The sequence below is a fragment of the Astyanax mexicanus genome, chromosome 5, assembly GCF_023375975.1.
Source record: "Astyanax mexicanus isolate ESR-SI-001 chromosome 5, AstMex3_surface, whole genome shotgun sequence".
Taxonomy (NCBI): domain Eukaryota; kingdom Metazoa; phylum Chordata; class Actinopteri; order Characiformes; family Acestrorhamphidae; genus Astyanax; species Astyanax mexicanus.
In genome coordinates this window covers 29,625,098-29,649,401 of record NC_064412.1, presented here as the reverse complement: position 1 = coordinate 29,649,401, position 24,304 = coordinate 29,625,098, and the positions used below count along the sequence as shown (strand labels likewise).

Here is a 24,304-nt window from a genome sequence, read left to right as displayed (position 1 = left end):
TAGTCCAGTTAGAGTGTAGGGGTGGGCGATATGGCTCTAAAATAATATCACGATATTTCATGGTATTTTCACGATAACGATACTTTTCACAATATGACAAAACACTGAATTATTAAGTTTTACGCAGTCTGCAGTCTGCCTTTACAAATGTTAGTAAAGGAATAGGGGGTTCCAAAGAGCTCACTGAACTCCAGCGTGGTGCTGTAATAGGATGGCAACAAATTATTCATATATATATATATACACAGGTATGTGGATTACTGATAAGTAAAAGCAATTATGAACTATAGCAGCTCAGTCACAAAGGAGGCCATGTAAAGTTACAGAGTGGGATGGCAGAGTACTAAGAGACATAATCATTAATCCAAAATATATATTGGTAAATATTAATATATATATATATGAGAAAAAATAATTTTATCAGATTTGTAACAGAAGTCAATGATGCATAATGTCATGATACTAGTAAAGCACTCAAAATATCCCGATATATCCAGGAATAAAGTAAAATAAATGATACTGAACAGATATAATCTTCCTCTAGTAGATATATAATGGGAAATGAGAACAGTGTGAATTTTTCTTTAGCTAAGAACTACAAAAAAGAAGTACTCTGATGCGATAATTAGAGGTGGGTGATATGGCACGATATTTCAGGGTATTATATCGTTCACGGTATTCAAAGTTTCTGGCGATATTACGATACGATATGGCACACCCCTATTGGAGTGTTAGTTTCACTGCACTCTGTAACACAGCATTTACGCAATGTTGCACATTCTGAGTGCTCTCATGCTGACTAGAAATCGTGTTACAAAGAAATAGGGTTCTAAAACCTGTTTGCTAGTGTAGTTTCGTCCACTACAGTATTCAAGCTGCCACTCACACCATGTCGTGCTTTTTTGTTCATAAAGCTGACCAGACTGCTCTTTGAATCTTTCCAGGCTGGTGTGCTGACTGTTCCTCAGCTGGCTCAGGTCACTCAGAGGATAAAGGCTCTTCTGGCGGAGATCCGGCCAAATGCTGTGGCTCTGGTGGATGCTTTTGACTATCGTGACGAGATGCTGAACTCCGCTCTGGGCCGCTACGATGGGAACGTGTACGAGAGCATGTTCGAGTGGGCCAAAAGGTCCCCACTTAACCGCACAGAGGTAAGAGCTTATGAGAATTACATGTGTTTGTTTCACTGTTCCAACGATTGAAATATATTTATTTTTTTGGAAAAGCAAAACTAAGTTAGAGGATAAATGAAATGAATGATCTAAAAAGAGTGGTGCAGAGGTTCGACTCTCAGTCGTGCTGCTTGCCATTGACAGCCAAATGCATAAGAGAGCACTGGATGGGTAGATGGTGCTTTCTCTCCCATCATCACTCCTGAGGTGATGTCAGTTAGCACAAGTTGTTTTTAAGCTGATTTATTGGAGTCCACCGGCTACCCAGTGATGCTACATCAGCAGCAGTTATAAAAGAGGCAGAGTCTGGCTTCACATGTATTGGAGGAGGCATGTGCTTAACTTCACCCTACTGGTATTGGGGCATTGCTAGGGATAGGGGGGGATGCATCTGAGAGTGTGGGGTAACTGGTATAGCAAAAATTGGGGACAAAACAGGATAAAAATGATAGAAAGCTGTAGAGAATGTTTAAGGAGCTGTAGAATGTATAAAATGCAATTGACTTGACAACAGTGTTTTGAGGTGTCTAGCTTATAATAAATACAGTAGTGTTTGGAAGTTTGTGAACCTGTATTGTGACAGAGATTTTACTAAATTTAAGTAAATTAAGGACCAGGTCTAATATTTTTATCACATTCCTCTGATTTGCTTCTCCATACATTTTTTTGGATTAGAACTTTAAGTTTTAGCACAAATGTTTGCAGAAATATAGAATATTTTAGAGCTTTACAAACTTTTAAACACCACAGTAAAGCTACATTGTAAAACTAAATGCAATAGGAAGACTATCCAAATTAAATAAATAAATAAATATATATAAAAAAAAAATAATGAGTGCTGTCAGCAGTGTACTTTGATGTCTGAAATTGGAATATTTTTATATAAACAATATACAGTATCCTTAATACCTGAAAATGACAAAATCAAATTGCACCACTGATCTATTATAAAACTGTACTGCATCCAGATTTGCAAAGCATACCCTGGACTGGCATTAGGGCTTATAAATGAAAATTACTTATTTTCATTTTCCTTTTCTCTCTGTTTTTAGGTCCATGACGCTTACTACAAGTACATGAAACCCCTCCAGTCCAAACTGTGAGCAGCGGAGCCACCAGCTCCATGTCCATCCGAAAGCACTAATGGCACTAACTCATAGCCAGAGAACAATCCTTCAATCGGATCTCATCAATCAGAATTTCCAAACTGATCTGCTGGATTATCCAGGGCCTTAATTAATCGTAGAGCTGATCTAGGGTCAGTCTAATGTCTTTTTAAATTTTGATTAAACAGTTAATATAGATAAGGGAACCTGATCCCAGACCAGATGAGTGTGATCAGTTGATTGATGGATATGGTTGAACTAAAGGGTCTTGGGGTTAGAATGGGACCTGATAGTAAACTGAAGAGAGCTTTGCTATGAGATGTTTTGTAAGGTTTTTAGCTATGATTATCTATCTCTTTTTGATTTCCTACTGCCAATCTGTATTCTGAAAGATTAACAGATGAACAACTGGTTTTGACATATGATTATAGTAATATCATGTAATATCACTCGGGCTCAGGAGTCGATGTGAGGCCCTCACTTTGTTGATGGTAGCATCACAAATATCATGAATATAAATTAAAAAAAAAACTTTAAACAAAAGACTTTCCACCCATCCAACAACTACTTAAAGGACCATGTAAGCATCCAAATGGTTAATTAAGCTGCTGTAGTTTTATGTTAAACCATTGACTTTATTAAAGATTGCTCATAAAACCTGTTTTACACAGAAGACAGACTACAACCAGCAATTTACACTATATCTTATATAACATTTATGAACTTAAAGTCTAATGATTTAGCTGTTGATAGGAAAGCAAAAACACAAGCAATATTGTAATCAGAAGTAATCAATATCTGAAAAACAGATATTCCTTTTTTATAGCCTAACAGCATTTTTTTTATCGTTGACTGAAATATTTAGTCTTAGGGGAACCTGTTTGTTAAAGTGTACATAAGCACATCTACACGTACACAACTGAAACACATGCATAGGATCATACACACATAGGATCATACAAGCATAGGATTACACTTTTCTTGCAGTATGAGTCACTGTTTGGAAACTCTCTAGTTGTCAGACTGAGTCTATTGTTCTGTTCTATGTTTTTCATTTTTCTTGTAGCAGTTTATTACAGATTTTTTCACTACAGAAACAAATAGAGTGCAATGGTTTGTGCACCCTCCATATGTCATTAGTTCTAATAGTTCTAATAGTTCTCAGATTTACATGCATAGGATCACATTTCTTTTAATGTACCATTTCCAGGAATAAAAATAGTGGAATATTTGAGATGACTGAGGATTTTATTAATCAGTAGGTTCTGTAGCCTTGTGGCAAGAGCCGCTATTTCAAAAATCATGCCTTAATCTGTTAAACTGTGTGTTTTTATATATATATATATATATATATATATATATATATATATTGGAGGCCAGTTCATTTCTCTTTCTGTTCTGCATGAAGGGAAATAATCATCTGCATTATATTTCTTGATTAAATATTTCATAATTTTGCCTAGTGTTTTGATTCAAGCTCTTGTAGCCAGACTACTGTATAATTAAAAATGCTGTTAAAACAGTGTAACTGATTAATTATTAAACTTAATTCAAAATGAATGTTTTTTGTTTGTTTATTTTTTTAAATTAATAATATTATTTCTGTGCATTAAAAATCTCATCTTTTTTATAAGCTTTTGATACATGGTATATACTGATCCAACTTGGTCTTGTGTGATTCAGGCCGCATACGGTTTTCTTGTTGCAACTAATTTATTACCTTTTTTCACCTATAGGAATAAATGGGGCACAAATGTTTGTGTACACTTTTTATATCATGATGATACAAATATGCTTGAAACACATAACCAACCATATGATTTACCACAGCAACCACTGTGTCCTCTGTTGGCATACAACTCTGTAGCACTCATCTAGGAACCACATACTGTAGCAACCACATAGCAATTAATTGGAATACCATAGTAACCACATAGCAACTTCCTAAGACCAATGTAGAAGCAACAATCTAGCAAAACTGTCACCCCACAGACCATGTAGCAACTACCTAAACTATTATCACATTTCTTAATTATATATTTAACATTGCTAGAGTTATACAATTACTATTCTGTATAGCCCACACAATATATCAAAAAATGCTTAAAAGTCTTCAGAACATGCTGATTTGAATGGACTGATTTTGTGTCACAAAAGTATGACCATTGTTTGAGTATCATTATATTGAATTATAGTATAGTATAGTATAACAGGTTTAATATCTCAACTAGGATTTTTACAAAATAATTGTCTTATTATTTGTAGACAATTAATTATTTTTGTATATATTTTGCACTACTATCTGAACATTATATAATTTCTTCTTAATAATTACTGTGTCTGTAGATAAATAATTATTTTCTATATATTTTGGCTTACTATGTGACCATTACATATTTTCTTCCTGATAATCACAATATCTTTAGACAATTAATTATTTCCTATGTATGTTGGCTAACTATCTGAACATTATATATTTTTCTTCATAATTGTCTTATATGTACACAATTATTTTCTATATATTTTTCACTACTATCTGAACATTATATAGTTTCTTCTTGATACTTGATACTACTAGATTGGAATACTTGTTGTATTTGTAGACTATTAATTATTTTCTATATATTTTGGCTTACTATCTAAACATTATATATTTTCTTCTTGATAATTGTATTATCTGTAGACAATGTATTATTTTTCTATATTTCTCAACATGATTATTTATTTTCCTGAAAAAAATCATTTTAACTCTGTTTAACTGAATTAAATTAATATTATAAAACTACCCTGCAGAATGTGTTAAGTAGCCGATGGGTGAAGAACACTTTGAAGTGTGTATGAACAGCACAGCAGATGTCAGTATATTGCCTGCTATCTTGGTCGCAAGGTTGCCAGATATGGAGACATTCAGGTTGCCAAGTCGTTTTATTCCAAAACAGCAACATATTTCATAGTGCTGGGAGGGGTTTTTGCCTTTTCTAGGTAGATCTTAAAGCAATAATATTTAATTGGTCCTTTTTGAAGAATCATTTATCAGAAATCAGAAAGTATCGTTTAATTTTCTTCGTGTTTAGGTTACATAACCAGAGTTAGTTCGTTAATTTACCCCAGTTTTAACATATTGCTCTGAGTTAGAAGCAGCACGAGACAATTAATTAAAAAACTGCAGTGTTAAAATAGACTAAAACATTGCTGTTCTTGTTTTAGGAAGCTGGAAGTGAAGGCGTGTGCTCGGTGTTTGTGTTATTATTTCCTGTAGCTATATGTCTTTAATTCCTCCCGTCCCGTTTCCTTGGCTGAGTTCCTGTGGAAGTGTGTGTGTCTGTGTGTCTGTGTGTGTGTGTGAGAGAGAGAGTGTGTGGTAGTAGCGGCAGCGGCACGGGCAGCAGAAGTCTCCTGAAACGGCGGTAAATTCGCTTCTAAAGGCCACATAGAGGAAATTTTCGGGGCTTAAAACTACAGTGTGTCGCTTCTGGTGGATTTCTGACTGCGCTTCTTAGCGGTAAGGTAAGAAAAAGCCGGTTTAAGCTGCGATATTTCAGGTTTTATGTGACTGAAGGCTTTAGCTGAACGCTGCTTCAGAGAGAAAGTGCTGTGAGTTGTGTGTTCAGTTATCGTTAGCTGCTCTGCTGTGTCACGTTAGCGCCTGAGAGTGTGTTCAGTGTAGTATTAGACCGGTTCGTGTGTGTGTTGGTGTGTTTTAAGTGAATGTGTAACATGGTGTTTGGGTGTTTATAGATGTAGGTTAACAGGTCAGCCCGTAGAGAAGTCTGAAAGTTAGTTAGTTAGCGTTCTGTAGGTAAATGAAACACCTCCTCCAGGGTCCTGGTATTCCTAACAGATAACTAACTCTGAGCACTTTTACAGTGTTATGAATGGCCTCTACAGTCTCCACAGTCACTCTGTTGTTTCTTATACATAGAGTATAAAATCTCTGATTTTGCTATTTATAGGTATATGTTTGAGTAAAATGAACATTGTTTTTTTATCCTATAAACTACGGACACCATTTTTCCCAAATTCCAAATAAAAATATTGTCATTTAGAGCATTTATTTGCAGAGCATGAGGAATGGCTGAAATAACAAAAAAAGCTGATCTTTCAGACCTCAAATAATGCAAAGAAAACAAGTTCATATTATAAAGTTTTAAGAGTTCAAAAAGCATTATTTTGTTGAATTACCCTGCATTTTAATCACAGTTTTCATGCATATTGGCATGTTCTCCTCCACCAGTCTTACACACTGCTTTTGGATAACTTTATGCCACTCCTGGTGCACAAATTCAATCAGTTCAGCTTGGTTTGATGGCTTGTGATCATTCATCTTCCCCTTGATTGGTTTTCAATTTGGTAAAATTATCTTATGTTTTTCCAGAGCTGTATTTACACCTTGTAAAGAAGATAAAATATGCTCTGAATTAGGGAAATTAAGAAATTAACATGTGATAGAAACTTCGCTCATATCATTCAGCCCTTTTTGGACTGTTTTCTCCCCTCAGAATAATGGAATTTCTTTGAAATCTCTTTATGTAGCTATTTTCTTGAAAAATAATATGCCTTATTTTTACATAGTATGTACATTTCGTTTAATTGTGATATAAAAAAGTGACTTTTGTACTTAAAAACTTAGAATTTAGTTTAAGATCATAAATACTGCTGCCAGGAGGGTGTTTTTTGTTTGGAATTAGCGATGTGCAATATTGTAAAAAAAAAAAAAAAAAAAAAAATATATATATATATATATATATATATATATATATACATATATATATATAAAATATATGAGTGATTCTAGATTAATGATTATGATTTTTAGTTTTTTTATAACAACTTAAGCTTTTTTATTTTAACATTTTAAGAGCCACTATTCCTGCTTAAACATTTTATAACCCTTTACTAACCTTTAAAAAACGCTTTTGTTGTGGTCATTTCTGCGCCTTCACAGGTTTAATACCACCTGTCAAACCATATGGGTCTCACTGCTATCAGAGGTACACTGCTCCTGCTGCAGCTTAGCCAATCAGCTCTCCATCCTGCCCTGCCTCTGAACCCATACATCACCCAGTGCCCCTCCCAAACGTCCCCTCATATTTTTTTTAGCCTTTTTCAAATTTGAGCTGAGAGTGGAGTCAGCAAAAATCAGGAGGTTTTGTGCCCCTTTAAAGTGATGCACAAGCTATTGTTTTCTTTACTATCTGTTTATTTATTTATTTTACGTATAGTAAGCATCCCCCTCCATCCTCACATGCAGCTTTTATGTTAAACACGGTATAAACACATCTCCTTGTATTTCAGTTAAGGAAAAGTGTCAATGTCTATCTACTGAGATTTCTTCCCAGCTTCTATATGTAAAGATGTACAATCTCGATTATCCCATGAAAAAAAACAACAGTCATCAAATAGTCATATCAACTTGATTAACCTTCACGCCCTACCAGGTAGTAATACCCTCCAAAATCTTCTTTCTTATAATAACTCTGTTGTCCAGGGTCCTTGCCCAGGTTCCCTTTCTTTGGGAGAGTGAGACCTAAGAGTGTAGGGTGAGTTGTGAGGATGATGGTGCAATGTTGGCCGATGTTGAGAAACTGCAGGTTGTGTCAGTACAGCTTTGTGTTGCTTTGTTTGATAGTTTACACTCGGTGAAACACTTAAAGCAGGTCAGAAGAGTTAAAGCAGGGCCTGCAGGGATGGAACATTTTAACAGTTTGGTGAATGCATTAACACACCTATTGAATATACAACACTGTGCTGAAAGTGTTTGTCACTGTTGAACATTAGAACGAAAAAGCTGGCTTTATTTAGTCAGTAAAACTTTTTTCTTATTAAAATCAGTACACATAAAATACAGTTAATACAAAAAATAAGAGGTTTATATTGTGTGTTCACTAAAACATTTCCAAAGCTCTCTCATAAATATTGTGGGCATCTGATGGACTTGAACACATTCTCTGTGGTGCTGGGGAAATCTTTGTTTTTCTATATAGCTCACGACATCTCAACTACTTTTATTGTATTTATGTTTACCTTCATTGTTTCTTGTTGTGTCATCTGCAGATTTTACACTAAAACTTATACATCTGCACACCAATAGATCCAGCACAACATTATCCTTATTTCTACACCCATTATCTTTAATGGCATTTGGGTGGGTGGTCATTCTTAGCACTGCAGTGACACTGACATAGTGATGGTGTGTTAGTGTGTGGTGGTGCTGGCATGAGTGAGTTAGACACAGCAGTGCTGCTGGAGTTTTTAAACACTGCAGTAGTTTAAAACTGAGAAAAGTTCACATACAGCTTCATGTGGATGGGATTCAGTGGGCACTATCCTAAATCCAGTACCACTGATAAAGGACTACAGACAGGATGTGAATGACCAACACAAAAAACCCCAAAAAAGATAAATATATATGTTATTGTGCATAAGTAAAAAAAAAAAAAAGGAAGAATAGACTCTGTGTGTCTGCCTGCTGAAGCTATTTTAGCTGGTTTCGCTTCTGAAGTGCTTGTAAGGGAGTTTTCCTGTATTACGTAAGTAAGTAACAGTACCTTGCCACTGTTGGCATGACTGACAGGTTACTCTTTAGGCCACAGTTACACCACAGAGCACCTGCTGTGTTGCTGGCAGACGTTAAACGAAAGTAGACGGTTTTGTAGACATTACTGACATGGATGACTTGAATAAGCAAATTACTTTGTGTAGCCAGTTCTAAGTATATTACAGGGGTGAGATAGAGGACTACTTTGCATGTAACTGCCAACAGTGTTATCATTATCTTATGCAAAAGTTGATTTTAGGATAATAATAAACAGTTTACATTACAACAAAGTCTAATAATATTACAATTATATAATATAATATTGCAGTCATATAAAATGTTTCCAATGTTGTGCAGCCCTAATACTAATATAAAAGCTATTAAATCTAAAAATTGAGAGATAATAGAGCTACCCACCCAGAGATAGGGACTCCTAAATACGGATACTTTGGCATCTCGAGGGGTCAAAGTCATGGCCATCTGATTCATAGTACTGCACCACCTTTAAAGCAAAGGCAAAAATATGGTTTAAAAAATATGTAATGTTAAAATATATAAATGTAGTAATAAAATCAGGAGAACTATAAGGAATCTATTGCTTTGTTCTTGATGAAATATCATATTTCTGTAAATATAGTATGTTTTAATAAAGCATTTCTTTCATTTTTAAATGTAAGTATAATACAGTATAATAGAACATTAGATAAAAAACATATATTTTATATTTTATTTACAAAATAATAATTGCCTGTTCTTTTTACAGTTTTAATCATATATTCAATCAATTCAATTCAACTCAATTCAATCTTTATTAATTAATTTTAATCAGATATTGATCAGTTGCTTTACTATATAATTAAATAATAAATACATAATAATTTAAATAATATTTTTATCTTTCCTCTCTATCCAAAAAGTAGGCTTTAGCATCCTGGGGAAAGGAAGCTTAAATTGAAAATAGCTGTGTAATTCTTTGTAGAGGCCGACCGATCGATCGGCCAGCCGATTTAATCGGCCGATTTTTGTTATTTTTTTATCAATCGGCATCGGCCGATTTTCTTATTTGGCCGCGCCGATTTTAATCCGGCACATCTGCGGGCAGCTACTTGGAACGCAGCGCAAGGTTTCAAGAGTGAGCAAGACTTTCAACGGGTAAGGCATCCATTTTTACAATCCAGTGTCCCAAAGTCTATATTTTCTCTCATGATTAGTAATCTGTGATGTTGCTTCATTTACTGAAAAAGAATAGAATTTCAACTGCATCGGTGTTGTAGCATTTCTCTCCAAACGAAACTATGCTTAGCATTGATGGCAGGAGTGCATTTGGAATGCGCCCTGACTATGCAAGGCAAGCCCTATCTATAAGCTCTAGTATAAAATAACTGACGTCTCTTCTTCAGAAACGAAAATCTAAGTAAATAAAATCAAATTAACACTTGATATTTTCAGGATTTAAATTATTTTTAGACGAAATGAAAAAGGGCAGGACTAAAACTGTTTAAGGATATTCGCAGCATCAGCTGCGCTGAAATAATAATTACTGGTTAGTCAGGATTATTAGAGGACTGTACTTCTCCTTATATATAAACAGTGTTGGGCACGTTACTTTGAAAAAGTAATTAGTTATAGTTACTCGTTACTTCTCCAAAAAAGTAACTGAGTTACTAACGGAGTTACTCCACTATAAAAGTAATTAGTTACCAGTAAAAGTAACTATCGCGTTACTTTTTATTATTCGCCCGTCAAAAAAAGGAAATCAATTATGCATTTACTATTATTATTAGAAAAATAACAAAAAATAACAAACGAAAATAAACCCAAAATGTTGACAAAAATATAATCTAACGAATTTCAAAAAAATAAAACGAAATTCTCCACACAACCAAAGAAAATTACTAAAACTTGTAATACTGAAAAAAGCGGAAAAACGCGTCTGGGGATGAAATTTAACAAACCAAGCCACACTCAAAAGAAATATGTATATATAAAACAAAATAATGGACAAAAACAACAATTTAGTGCCCGTTAAAATGGTATTAATATAACAGCTTCACCAAAAGAGAATAGAGCTTAGATCGTGCCCAAAAAATCCGACCCAGCCGGAGCCCGTGCACATTCTGCCCAAGCCCGAACCATAAACTGTCATTATGAGCCTGACCCGATCCGCCCCATAAACTGTCTGTTTTCGGGCTGATTGAATGAGCGAAAAATAATCAGAATTATGTTAATTAACACTGTAACATATAAGCATAGAACTATTATTTAATTTAAATGATTTTTAAGAACAGCTACACACAATGCTGCAAGTCAAACGCGGAGGCGTTCACGTGCGCCCAGAGCTACGTGATTACAGTTTTCATTTTTATTATAGTTTAATTTTATTTTGTTTTTATTTTTTCTGTTCATTTTAGGGTGGGCTTGCTAGCGCGAGCGCTTTACACAAGAACTAACGGACCACGAGTGCCGCGCGCTCGGCACAACAACTCCCGCTGTACAACTCCGCTGTACAACAGCGCTTATAAATAAATTAAACACAAAAATGAGGGTATTCTATCAGTAATTTCAGTTCGTTTTAGTTAGTTTTATAAACACAAAATACAGTTCGAGATAGTTATGTTTTTCCTTTTAATTACCGTTTTTATTAGATTCAGTTAACACAAATGTTTTTCACTTTCAATTTTCGCTATTTCGTTCGCTTTAGTGAACAATAATAATTGGTTACTTAGCAACATTGTGATTATCACACCAGAGCTTTATATAAAATAAAAATAGGAGCCTGATTTCGGGTCGGTCCTCAGGTCAGGTGGGATTCGGGCAGAGAATCTAAGCTCTAAAATAGAAAGCAGCAGCACCACAAAAACCGGAGCAGCTAAAAAGAGCTTAACGTCCTTAATTCGGAACTTGGGTTGTCCACGGCAATCACTGAATTGATTAGAGCACGCAAATCGTCACAATTGTGCCTCACTTCACCACGCCAAAGCACAGGCACAGCGGCCAGAAGCTCAAGTTCACCGGACAGAGGAGGGGTTAACCAGGGCAAAGCGAAATAAAAAAAAAAGTTCATAGAGCTGCTAAAGTAACGTGCAGTAACGGGGTGTCGGAAATGGTAACGGCGTTATAGTTACAGTCATAGTAATTAGTTAGATTACTCGTTACTGAAAAAAGTAACGGCGTTAGTAACCGGCGTTAGTGCCGCCTCCTGCTGTTCTGCTGTAAAACTCACCCGTTTAAAGCGGTTTGCGCTGTTAGATATTAAATGAAACGATGAGCAGAATTTTCTGTTTTGTCGGGTTCTACTTTAGAACCCCCTCCAGACTTTTCTGATAAAAGCTCATTTTATCCTGAACCTATAAAGTCCGCGCTCTTCAGCTTTCTCAACTCATTTTCCGCTCACGCACCGAACCTCCAGTACAGCTGATGAGACGCGTTTCTCTGGCTAAGGAGCTCATTTGAAGAAGAAAAAAAACAGATAAAGCTATATTTAAATTACAGCACCTGTCTGTTTTTGCATTATTTATAATTTTATTCTTAATTTAAACGTCACCCATTTTTGTAAAATAATAGCTGCAGCCCTAATGTGAACATTTTATAACATTGTCCTCCCATGTCCATTCGTTTTCAACTGCATGGAGTTGAAGAAGAAATGAGCTTTGCCGTTTTGGAGTAACTATCTAAAGTTGTGACATTATGGAAGTCTTCTTGCACTCTGTTAAACATATTAAAATGAATAATTAATAGACTAACAGACTGCAACAAGTCATACATTTGTTAATTAGTAGGCCCCTACAGTAAATTTTATATAATAGCCAACATAATATTTCTACTATAAACATGAATATATAGTGTATATAGAACATATGTTATATAATGAATAAAATAAAATGTTATGGATAATACAATCTAAATAAAATTAATATTTTTTTTATTAACATATAGTGATATAGTAACATTAAAGTCATTATAAAATGCTAACCTTATTTTCAATAAATTGTGTGAAGTTTACAACTGTTGTTCCTCCTCTTACTAGTATGATTTTAAGCATGCCAAATAAATATAATACGATAGCATATCGGCCCTAAAAATCGGCAGGTCACATCGGCCATCGGCTGACTCTGACCACTAATGATCGGTATCGGCATCGGCCTTAGAAAAACCCATATCGGTCGGTCTCTAATTCTTTGTGTTTTATAGTTTAATAGTAAATAGTAAACTGGCCTGTTACCCATTTAACAATTCATTTAGTTTTTGTTTTTAATTTAAGCACAAATTTCAGGATTAATTGAAAAAGGCAGAAGTTGGAAAGCATTTATTTCCCTTATGAGAATACATGGGGGTGTTTGTATTGGCAACAGGGGGTGGTGGACGAGGCAGCAAGGCAGTAAGAGCTGGAGATCAGGTTCCAGGATTCTGTCTGCCGACAGGACTTTGTGTCTAGGGTTTGTAAATTAGGTTAAATTTGATTTATGTCTGCGTGAAATAGAAACAGATCTCTCTTCTTTTCCAGTTTTCAAAGGGTTAAGTGAAGAGAAGAGAAACAGATGTCTCCTGGCTGAGGTGTCTGTGCGTGTGCAGGAGGCCCTGTGATTTCTGCTTGGACACGTCCAGACTCGCTGCCTCTTCAAGAGAAGACGCCAGGTTTCAGAGAGAAACGGGGGAGGAGAAGATCTGCTTCAGGAGGACAAACTGATACACGATTCATTCAGAGGGTAAGTGTGCAGAAACACATGTCTCATATTGGATTTGGAAACTAAAAGTCCTGTGTATTACTCAAAAGGACATCTTTGACTCAAAAAAATAAGAGTCTACAAAGAGTCCTGTACAGTGGTCTCCATGGCCACCACTGGCATGGTGGTTCATGCCTGTATCTGGTGGAAGTTGAAGAGTCTTTATCATATCTGCAAATGATCTAGCTAGGTTTCACCACCTTATTTGTATACTGTTCCGTTCTAGGTGTTCCTTAGATTGCATGATTATATTGGAACATTTTAAATAGGTACTATGAAAAAACATCTACAGGAGGAGATGTAAACTTTTATTTTGATTGGGTGCTTTATCAGGGAGACTTTTATAAGGGGTTTTATGTATTCTTTGTATTTTTTTTAATACACATAATTGTGTTAATGTTGCAATCTACGATTCTATAAACATCTGTAGTTATGTGTAAAAAATAAATATGATTAATCATAATATTCTGTGATTAATTGTGATTAATAGCAACTCTACTTAAGGCTTAATCTTTTTAAAATGTATATTTAAATGTCAATTTATTATTTAATGTAAAATTGGCAAATCGATTTATATTTCTGTGTTTAATCATTATCCATATTTGAGCATAAATAAAAAGTAATCTGCCTTCTGAACTCAGCATCATTGACACTGCTATGTCACCCTGCTAAACTTGGTAATGTGATTTATATAAAAAATGAAATGAAAAAAATTAAAATTGAAGTTTTCAGAATAATTGCATGTGTTAATGCATTATGACAGCACTAGTTATATGCAATTTTATGTGTGACAGTTGTTGATGATTCATAAAGGAAATAACCCTAAAAATAGAAAATAGAAAAATAGAAAAAATACCCTAATAAATGAGAATGAAGTGAAACACAATTTTTGGCGGGAGGGATTCAATCATGCTGCTGAAACTTTATCAGGTGTCTTTGTTGCCAGTTTAGACATTTAGTTGTTATTGTCTCTTAAATGAAAAGAATGGCGTCTTTAACATTGCTAGTGCACTTTAAAACTCCTCATAGTTGTCATATTTGTACTAGTCTATATAGAGGAAAAAAACACACATTTTTTTTATTGCATACAAATAACATTTTATTTTACTCATAAGAAAGTTTGATTTCATTCACTTTCATTCATTGTATGTTTTTATATTTTGACCTACTATTTGCAAAAAAAGTCAGTGTATCATTGTGTACCTTTTTACAGTATCACTATATATTGCAGAACATTGAATCGTAACCCCTGTATCATGAGATGCGTCGTATCACCAGATACTTGCCAATACACAGCCCTGATACTTTTACGGGAAATACCAGAGAGTGTAATGCAGGTTTGCAGATGGGACTCAGCGGTCAGATTACAGGTCAGTGACCTCATCTAAAGCACGGGTCACATACTAGTGGCCATATAGTGAGCTGTTTCCTTCAGTGTTCCTTCAGAGTTCTCTGCGATTTGGACTGTAAGTGAAACAGCTCAGATTTCAACAGATAGGCTAATCTCATCTGGAACATGAAGACCACATGTAACTGTCTCTGAAGGAGCAGATACCGGCTGATTTTTAACTCTCTGCTTGTTTTCAAAATGAAACTACACTGATTTAGATTTCACTCTCTGTGAACAAAACCACATAGAAATGTGCCTGTTTCTGCTTTTCAAAGAGTGAAAAGTACAGGAAAATACTGCTGATTTTAGCACGAAAAGTCACATGTTCTATCAAAAATTGGTTATTTTTTATACATAAATATATGTTTGTGATGTAGACTTGCATGTTCCAAGAACTCTTCAAGGGAGGTCAACTGTTGCAAATGTGAACAAATGGCAACACATTCCCAGCATGTATGTATTAAATATAATAGCTGGGGAATTTTCTTTCTTACATGCATCTCAATTCCGACTTGGGCGATTCTGAATTGATTCAGAAATGCCAAAAATCAATTTCAGACTTGCCAACTAGTACCTGCATATACATTACACTGGTCAGCCATAACATTATAATCGCCTTCTTACTTGTGCTATCCTTGTAGCTGGTCTTAATTTTACCATAACATCATTAATCCTAGATGTTTGTATTAATCATTTGATAAATGAACATAACTATATTTTTCAAGTAAATAGAAATGGTGTCAAAGAGCCTGTAAAATAGCAGGATTCCTTATGGATCCAAACAAATACTTTACTTTAAAAGGACCAATTAGTCATGCAAGATGCTTCAAGATGAATTGATAATTGTGCTATAATCACATTGCAGACCCCTGAATTGTAGCTGAATCGAATCATATAGTGCCTATAGGTTCCCACACTTAATTAAATATTTAAGTATGTAAATCTTTATGCAAATAAGTTCTGATATGGTAAAGCAACATTGTACACCGAAAAAAAAAAATTCATACCAATCACAGACATGGGGGTCTGAGATTCCCACTTTCTACTCTGTGAACCTTTAATTCCTACCATTCTTCATTTATATCCCCAGCAGTGTGAACAGTTCTGAACACAACAGAGAGGATTATATCCACTGATTATTCCTTTCCTATTTTATATGATGTGTATGCTCAAATATAGGAACAGTCTAAAGAAAAATAAAAAAATAAATAAACACAGCTGATAGATAGATTGCTAGATGAGCTTCTGTGCTACCCAGCCACGGTCATACACCCCCACATGTGACACCACAAGCACCCATGAACACACCCACAAGAGACAAAGTTGGGGCAACACAAGCAACTTATTGCCTGCTAGTGTGAATGCAGGGTAACAGAGTTTAGAACTGCAGTATAAAGGAAGGTAATATACTGGTATTACTCATATGTAACTCATTTTTAGTTTACTGAAACTGGTTAAAACCGCCTTTCCTCGAAAAGGAAACCTTGTGATGTTTCATATCAGATCATGTACTGTGTGTGTACAGCTGATCCTAACAACACACTTCTGCATTCCCAATCAGTTTTCAGTGTTATTTTAATTACTCTCTTTTTTCTGAACAAGGAATTTGTAGATTAAATTTTTGTCTTTAGGTTTGTGTTTTATCACATTTTTATATAGTGACTCACTTGAGATAAAATTTAATTTTTCTGTTAATCTGTTATCAGCAAAACAAACAAGAGAATGGAAGTAAAAGCAATTCTGAACTGAAGGAGATCCGTGGACACTCCCTGCCTGGGGAATTAACAGTTTCTGTGTACATTGGGGGGATTTTTGTCATTACTATTTGTGGCAGCAGATGGGTTTTTTGGGACCACAAAAGTGTATGGGTGACGTAATTAAATGTTTATGATGGTTGACAGGAAGCTGATGAAGAGTTTATTGTGGGCTGGAGAGGACATTTATGAACAGTGTATGCTTTAACAGTACTAAACCAAATGTTTGGACACACCACTTTTCATTCAAAATGTTTTCTTTCTTTTTAGAATTTGTTTGGATTGTAAAAAAATATATATATATTGAAGCTATTAAATCTATTAAATCTAAAAAATTAAGAGACCACTTCAGTTTATTGAATAAGTTTCTTGATTTTGCCGTTTATAGGTATATGTTTGAGTAAAATGAACATTGTTGTTTTTTTATTCTATAAACTACGGACAACATTTCTCCCAAATTCCAAATGAAAATTATGTCATTTAGAGCATTTATTTGCAGAAAATGAGAAATGGCTGAAATAATAAAGACGCAGAGCCTACAGACCTTTCAGAAACAAGTTCATATTCATAAAGTTCATATTCAAAAATGTTTAGAAATCAATATTTGGTGGAATAACCCTGGTTTTTAATTACTGTTTTCATGCATTTTGGTACGGTCTTACACACTGCTTTTGAAAAAGTTTATGCCACTCCTGGTGCAAACATTCAAGCAGTTTAGGTCGGTTTGATAGCTTGTGGTCATCCATCTTCCTGCAATTTGGTTAAATCAAAGAAACTCATTATTTTTGGCGGTCTCTTATTTTTTTTTCCAGAGCTGTATTTTCATAAGTGTCCTTTAGTTGTTTATATTTCTGTAATATTAATCTACAATGAAGAAAATTAATTAAATAAAGAGATAAAGAAAAACGTTGAATGAAAAGATGAGTTTGATTTTTGACTGGTACTATATGTCAAAGTTTATTCTATTTTACTATTTAAAGGTGTTACCCCTTTTTCTGTGTATTATATCAGCACACTGATATTTTTTCTGTGTATTCTTTTTCCTGTACATTTGGTGTTTAGCTGACAGTCAGCCAGGAAACCAAGGAGGGGATGTATTCTGCTCAAAGCTGACGAACAGTTCCTCTTTCGGCCTTTAGCTGCACAGCCTGAGACAACGAAAGCTCTTGAGCAAGAAAAGTAAGTGTGCAATGTAACAGCTTTTGTGTGTGTGTGCTTGTGTGCTTGTGTGTGTGCTTGTGTGTGTGTGACAGAGAGAGAAGCAGAGAGGCGTGTTATTTTAAGGCTCAAATGACTCAGTGAATGCAGATTTTTTTTTTTACTGCTAGGAAAATGGGTGCTGATGCTCAAATACGTTCTGATAAAGATGTTATATTTTGTGCAAATTAGCTTAAAGGACAGAATTATATTTTCTGTAGTAACATATAAACAGGATGTTTATTAAGGAAACATGTTGATTTTGAGCACTAGCAGCTCTTATCAGCAGAGCTTCAGCCAGTATGTTCTTATTTGAACTGTCGGGTCAGTCACTTTAATCTGTGTTGCTTGTACCCAGTCCCATTTCCACACCACGTGTTGCCAGGTATAGGACACAACAGCATGAAAACAGTGAGCTGGAGAAATGGAAATGTACAAGCTGGCTCTTTTTATGCTGGACAGGTAGATTAATGACTGAAGTTAAGGTTGCTAACCATAGCTAGGTAATTTATAACCACCAGCAGCATAGTGAGGACAGGCATTTAAACTAATTTCAGCCTTTATAATGCCCACATGCAACCAGTTGATGGGGGGAATTGCATTGCGTTCATGTGTGTTGACGCATCAAAGCAGTGGAAAAATGCAGCGTAAGGCTTTGAGAACAATGCTTAAGTCTTTTACCATGCAGGGTCACATAAAATAGCAGATACAACATAATTGATAAACTCTAATTTCTTCACAGTGCTAAATAAAACCAGTGGTCTTACCATAAATACAACTCAATTATAACCGTTTGTTGTAGTGTACAGACCACAAGTGTACCTGCATGCGTCTTTTTGAGTTTCATATAATGAAATATTGCCCAATCTTAAAATGCCAAATCCAGCAAGAGCTTTTGATTGTACTATTACAATATTAGTTTTTTGTAAATCTATTGTCATATCCAAACAAAACCTTTTCATGTAACTCAAATATACATAAATAAATTGATATAGAATCAAATTGAAGCAAAAATCTAATTTGGGACTTTGGATTTGATTCTGCATATAAGTGGTGATACCAGACCTTGATATCAGATCACCCATTTCCACACCATTGTGAGAATTACAGAACTCTAGCCTAGTGTGTGTATGTCCAGAAACACACACACACAGTGTATGTGTGTGTGTGTGTGTGTGACTCTGTTCTTCTGTTTTCACACTTGTGCATCATAATTTTAACACCCTTCTCAGTCTGGCTTTCTCTTGGTTCGTGAGAGAGAAGCGGATTCGTAGACATTGGTTTCTGTGTGTGTGTGTGTGTGTGTGTGTGTATGTAGGATTCTGTTTTATAGAGCGTGAGAAATGAACCAACGCTTTCTAAATTGGTCACTTCTCTACACCATTATTTAAGGCGGCTGATCTACAGAAACTTAGCAACTCGAATTTCTTCACAGCGGGTTAACAACAACAAACCTATCCATTGTAGATGTGCTTTTGTTTGTAATATATACACTATATGTCCAAATGGGGCAGCGGGTTAATTATGACAGTCTTGAACAAGGCCTCAAATGTCACTGTATGCTCACTCTATGCCACTGTTTGTGTTGGTTTACTTCTAGTGGACTCTGTTTTTTCCGCTGCAGGTGTGGAAGTTCCCTGTCTCTGGTGCTTTAACTTTTCGTGGTATTTTACTTCCCATCGGTATTTGCCTCAGAATGCCACTTTCTTTACTGCATGGGGGTTTGTGTCCAGGCAGAATATAAAACATAAACAATTGGCTGAAGAATTTGCAAAAATGCGCAGAGAAAATTAATGGATGCATGGAACTGCTCAACTGATCTCCAGATGGATTTCTTGTGTGTGGAAGATCAGCCGTAATAGGACACTCCCAAAAACAAGCCCAGAATCTGTCCTGGGTTCAGACGAGTGTGAAAATGCCATTAATTGAGTGCATTCATCTATTTTGCACAACTTTCATTTCATGATCAATTTGACAGTATACTTTTTAGCTTGTATGGTTTTTGTCTCGGGGCCTCCAGTTTCCTCTCGCAGTCCAAACAACTGGTAACTGAATTGGTTACTGGTAGGGTGAGGTAAGATTAAAAAAAAAAAAAAAGAAATTATATATTGATACAGACCTGGCAACCTATGACTGAATCTTCATTGTCTAGCTCTGCATCTATGTTTTTATGACAGTGTGTCATAAAAAGGCATATGGGCAGATACAGATCGGTGTGTGTGTGTGTGTGTGTGCTCTCTCTCCCCTCATCACGCCCATGTGATGTCGGCTTTCCTTTTTAGGAAAATTGTTAGTGATGGGGAGAGAACATCACTGAGTGGGTTCAGGCAAGGCTGACACAAGGTTTTGCAGGTGATGAAAACGTGAATAAAGTATGAATGTTAAGTGTAAGTATTATAGTTAAGCTCGAATAGGAAAAGACCTGCTGTTTGCCCCCAAAAATGAACAAAAATTTGTTTTAGATACCTGTACATACTTATCACAAGACACATTTAAGACCTGACGAGAAATATTGTGCCGTTTTATTCTTGCAAGATCTCATCACACCTCTATTAACTTGTGTGTGTGTGTGTGTGTGTGTGTGTCTTTGTGTTATTTTGAATAAGTATGTTTATGTGTGTTAATGCATGTATGTCTGTATGACCAGATATGGACAGGCACTTGGGTGAACTCTCCTCTCCACTTTACTGAGAACTAAATGCAGGAACATTGACCAGCGCTGAACTCTATTTCTTGAGGAAGTGAAGCCTGACTGTACGCTCAGGCATGTGTATTGGGTTATGCTGCCACCCCTTGGCCAGCCACACCTCCAGGCCTGTCTGAACCTTGAGTTTGCTCTGTGAGTCTCTGTGGTTATGGGAGGAGGGGACAGCTGGCTGGTCAGGCAGTGGCATGTGTGGAACTGCTGGCACTCGTGCTCAGTAGGAATCACCCTGAACTGAATATAGGAGGCGAAGCTTAGCTGCTTGTTCCGTGCAGCATGCTGGATATATTTCTGTTCGGGAGAGAAATGGTGGGCATTGTGTTCTTCTATTGTGACCATAATACTGATCATTCACAGTGTTTAAAGCCTCCATGTTCTGCATTTTCTTGTAGTTTGAACTTTACTTATAACAATTGTGCGATTTTATGCTCAGAAAGGCTCTTTTTTTTTTTTTTTTTTACATACCATATTTATTGCACTATAAGGTGCACCAGATTACAAGGCGCACTATCAATGAAAGCCTATTTTCTGGTCTATTTTCATACATAAGGAGCACCGGATTGTTGCAACACTAGTAAGGACCAGGGGTGTCGCCATATTTTCCTTCTAATTCAGCAGGTCTCGTCACTGGGTGGTAGTTGAGGGGGTAGCTAATTAAGTTAAGTAAAGCTAAGCTTAGTAAACAAGATTGTAATTCTAAAAAAAAAAAACATTTTCTTTTAAAGTCAAACGAGTCAGATTTCTTTCCCGAAAACTGTTTATTTGGGTGAGTAAAGCGCTTCCGTTTATTTACAGTAAGCTTAGATTTCCCGATTTCCTCTATAGCTGGGTGCAGCAGCATTGGCATAAGAATTAGCGGCTAACTTTGCTAGCCGCAGTTAGCATTAGTCATTTTTTAAATCATTATGTCCTGTTTTCTCCCCCGTTTGAAAGGACAATTAACCCATTCTGCTTGTCAATAGCAGTGCCCCTAACATTAGGAGGAAGGAAGGGGCAGCAAACTCACCCTGATACATTGGGAGTGATAAGGGGAGAGAGAGCACCATTTACCCCCCAGAAAGAGCAAAGCCATTTGTGGTTTTATCCCAGTATAGAAAAATTACTTTATAAGATTTACAAGATATTCCTACTGATCATATTTGGGGTTTAACATTTATGACTTCAGAAAATACAAACCACTAAGTAGTCTGTTGGAAATTTATACATGGAGCTTATTTAACTCATTTAAATCGATACAATGTACCGGTACACCTGACAAGCTCTCCTCTGTGTGATTCATGTCCTCTAGTTCCCTAGTTAGGGACTTTTATACATTATTTCTGGTTCTGTCCAACACTGTCAGTGTTCTGGAGTCAGCCTACCTCTGATATGTCAACATTGATAGAGAAATACTTATCTTTAACCTCCAAGTCTTAAACTGTCATCATGTCAGCATCATACAGCTGCAAAACCTGTACTGAATAAACTATCTTTACAAATTTTTACTGGTCATGATCTCCATGGAAATATCAATGGCTTGTATGCCTTTAAGAAGATGAAGCTGCTCATTTACATAATTCAAATCTCATGACTGATATGATGTATTGTAGGAAAGTGCTTTCAGATATGACTATTTTGCCATGTCTACTGTTTGTGTGCTTTACCAGCAGCGAAAATGCTGTTACCTTAAATCTTAAGCAGGAGTTAAAGTCAGTGGAGTGGGTTTTTTTTATAGGAATGTAAGAACATGTTTTCTGACTGGTAGTCTGTCCCATGCATCACTGCTCATTTGCATGAAGTTAAGCAGAGTTTAACTACATCACCTCGCTAAAAACGTCCACTTTGCTTGGTATAATGCCGCAGGGTGTAGCTTACTCATTGAAAATAAATGCCATCCGGTCGCTGTGTCGCCTTCCTTGCTGTGCATGTGCATACATGGTTGAAATTAGAACAAGCTCTATTATGTTCTGGGCCTTTTAAGACTGATACTATAAACACTTCTGTTCGGACTGTCTGTCTTGTATTACCTGATTTATCACACAATTGATCACTGAGCTGCAGATGACCAGTCAAGACTTGTTTGGAATCTGATCTGTGCTGCTTCTGTGCTAGGCTAATTTTGCTAACAAACGCTGCACTTGGACTGCTACCAAACATTTTAACTTCAGTGTTTCCTGTTTTACTGTTTTTAAAATAAAGAACCAAACATTAATTATTAAACATATTTTTATTGATCAACTGCTTTTATATATCTGTATGGTACAATAAATGTGATCTTTAATCTTATCTGTTTGTCAAACAGGCATTTTTTTTCATTTGCTTTTTTCAACTGTCTGTGTGCTGTAAAAGCACATATTCAGATGGATTTGAGATAGAGTTGGAAAGATCAATTAGCTATGTATCAGTATCGGATAATTATTATTTTTTTTTTATGTGTTCAGTGATTTGCCGATATTTCTCTGTGCTAACAAACATCACTAACCACACAACAGCAAACATTCAAAAATAAATACCACTGGATAACAACTCTTTTTGGTTGTGTATCCATTTTAAGTTCCACAGTGTTGTAGGTTCAGAGGATACATAGACTCTCTCAGTTGATGTTTCACAGTGTTTGTAATGTGGTGGACTGTAGTAAAAAGTAAAGTAAATTTCATGTTGAGAGACAACACGCAGCCCATTACAGAAGCATATTAACAGCCTGAGATGCGTCTGTATAAATACGATTGGAATCACATTTCAAACCACCTTCAAATGTGCTTTGAAAAATCTGATGATAGATGTTTTCTGGTTGTTCAGACTTTAAGAAATCAGTCTGAATACATTATAGATGTTACAAAAATCTCATCTAAACATAGCCTCAGTGATTACATTGGTGACCATGTCCAGTCCTATGTTTGTTAGCATATTAGCTCACTTCAGTAGGGGTGCAGGAAAAAATTGCTTCGAGCTCGAATCGCGTTTCTAACATTGAACGTTTCAGAATCGATTCTCTTTTGAAAAAAAAACTTTTTTTTGCCGGTGCAGCTACTGTACCGCGGAGCTGTTTTTTTTTTTTATACTGTTGTGCAGCCTTTTTTAAAAAAAATTATTCTATATATTTTTTTTTACTGTCGCGCTTTTTTTTTTCTTTTTTATACTGTCGAGCAGAGCTTTTTTTTTTCTTCCCCTCTCCCCCTCTTCCCCCCACCACCCCAACCGATTTGAAAGAATCTGAAAAAAATCTAATTGTGACCCCAAGAATCGATTCTGAATCGAATTGTGGGATTCCCAAAGATTCACAGCCCTACACTCCAGATACCATATTGATAACAGATGTTTTCACTCAGGATATCAAGATTTAAAAGTAGGGCTGCAACGATTTGTCAAAATAAAAAATTGTCAACTCCAAAGGGCCATTGTCTTCTAGTTCATTTGTAGCACTACACAAATTACTGTGGACAGAAATACAATGGGAAACCCAAATCAAACACATTTCCTTACTAAATTGCAGCGCTTTCCACATTTAAATGTGATTTAAATGTTCTGGACATTTCTACAGCATTTAAATCTATTGTTTATCTGTTTCTATCATTGTGTCTATTTGAACTACCAAAATAATCATTAGTAGCAGCCCTAATTAAAGAGAGTGATAAATGGATTATGAATTGTGTGTGTTATTGTTTTTTTTTCTATACTTAGAAAAGACTTCCTAATCCAGACTCTGATTTCCTGTCTTGTGATCCTTAATCACTGGTAGC

General features: G+C 35.7%; 1 protein-coding gene across 2 annotated transcripts in view; it reads left to right on the top strand.

Annotated features, from left to right (window-relative positions):
- The first annotated feature begins 5,457 nt into the window (after positions 1 to 5,457).
- LOC103022474 (inactive rhomboid protein 2) overlaps positions 5,458 to 24,304 on the top strand; it is a 60,174-nt gene continuing 41,327 nt past the window's right edge. Inside the window, exons 1-3 of one of the 2 annotated variants that reach the window (XM_015606582.3) lie at positions 5,458 to 5,780; positions 13,321 to 13,522; positions 17,747 to 17,863. The gene's annotated coding sequence lies outside the window, so the exon portion shown is untranslated. Of the gene's footprint in view, positions 5,786 to 13,320; positions 13,523 to 17,746; positions 17,864 to 24,304 lie in introns of both variants that reach the window. The other variant, XM_049479277.1, reaches the window with a different exon arrangement.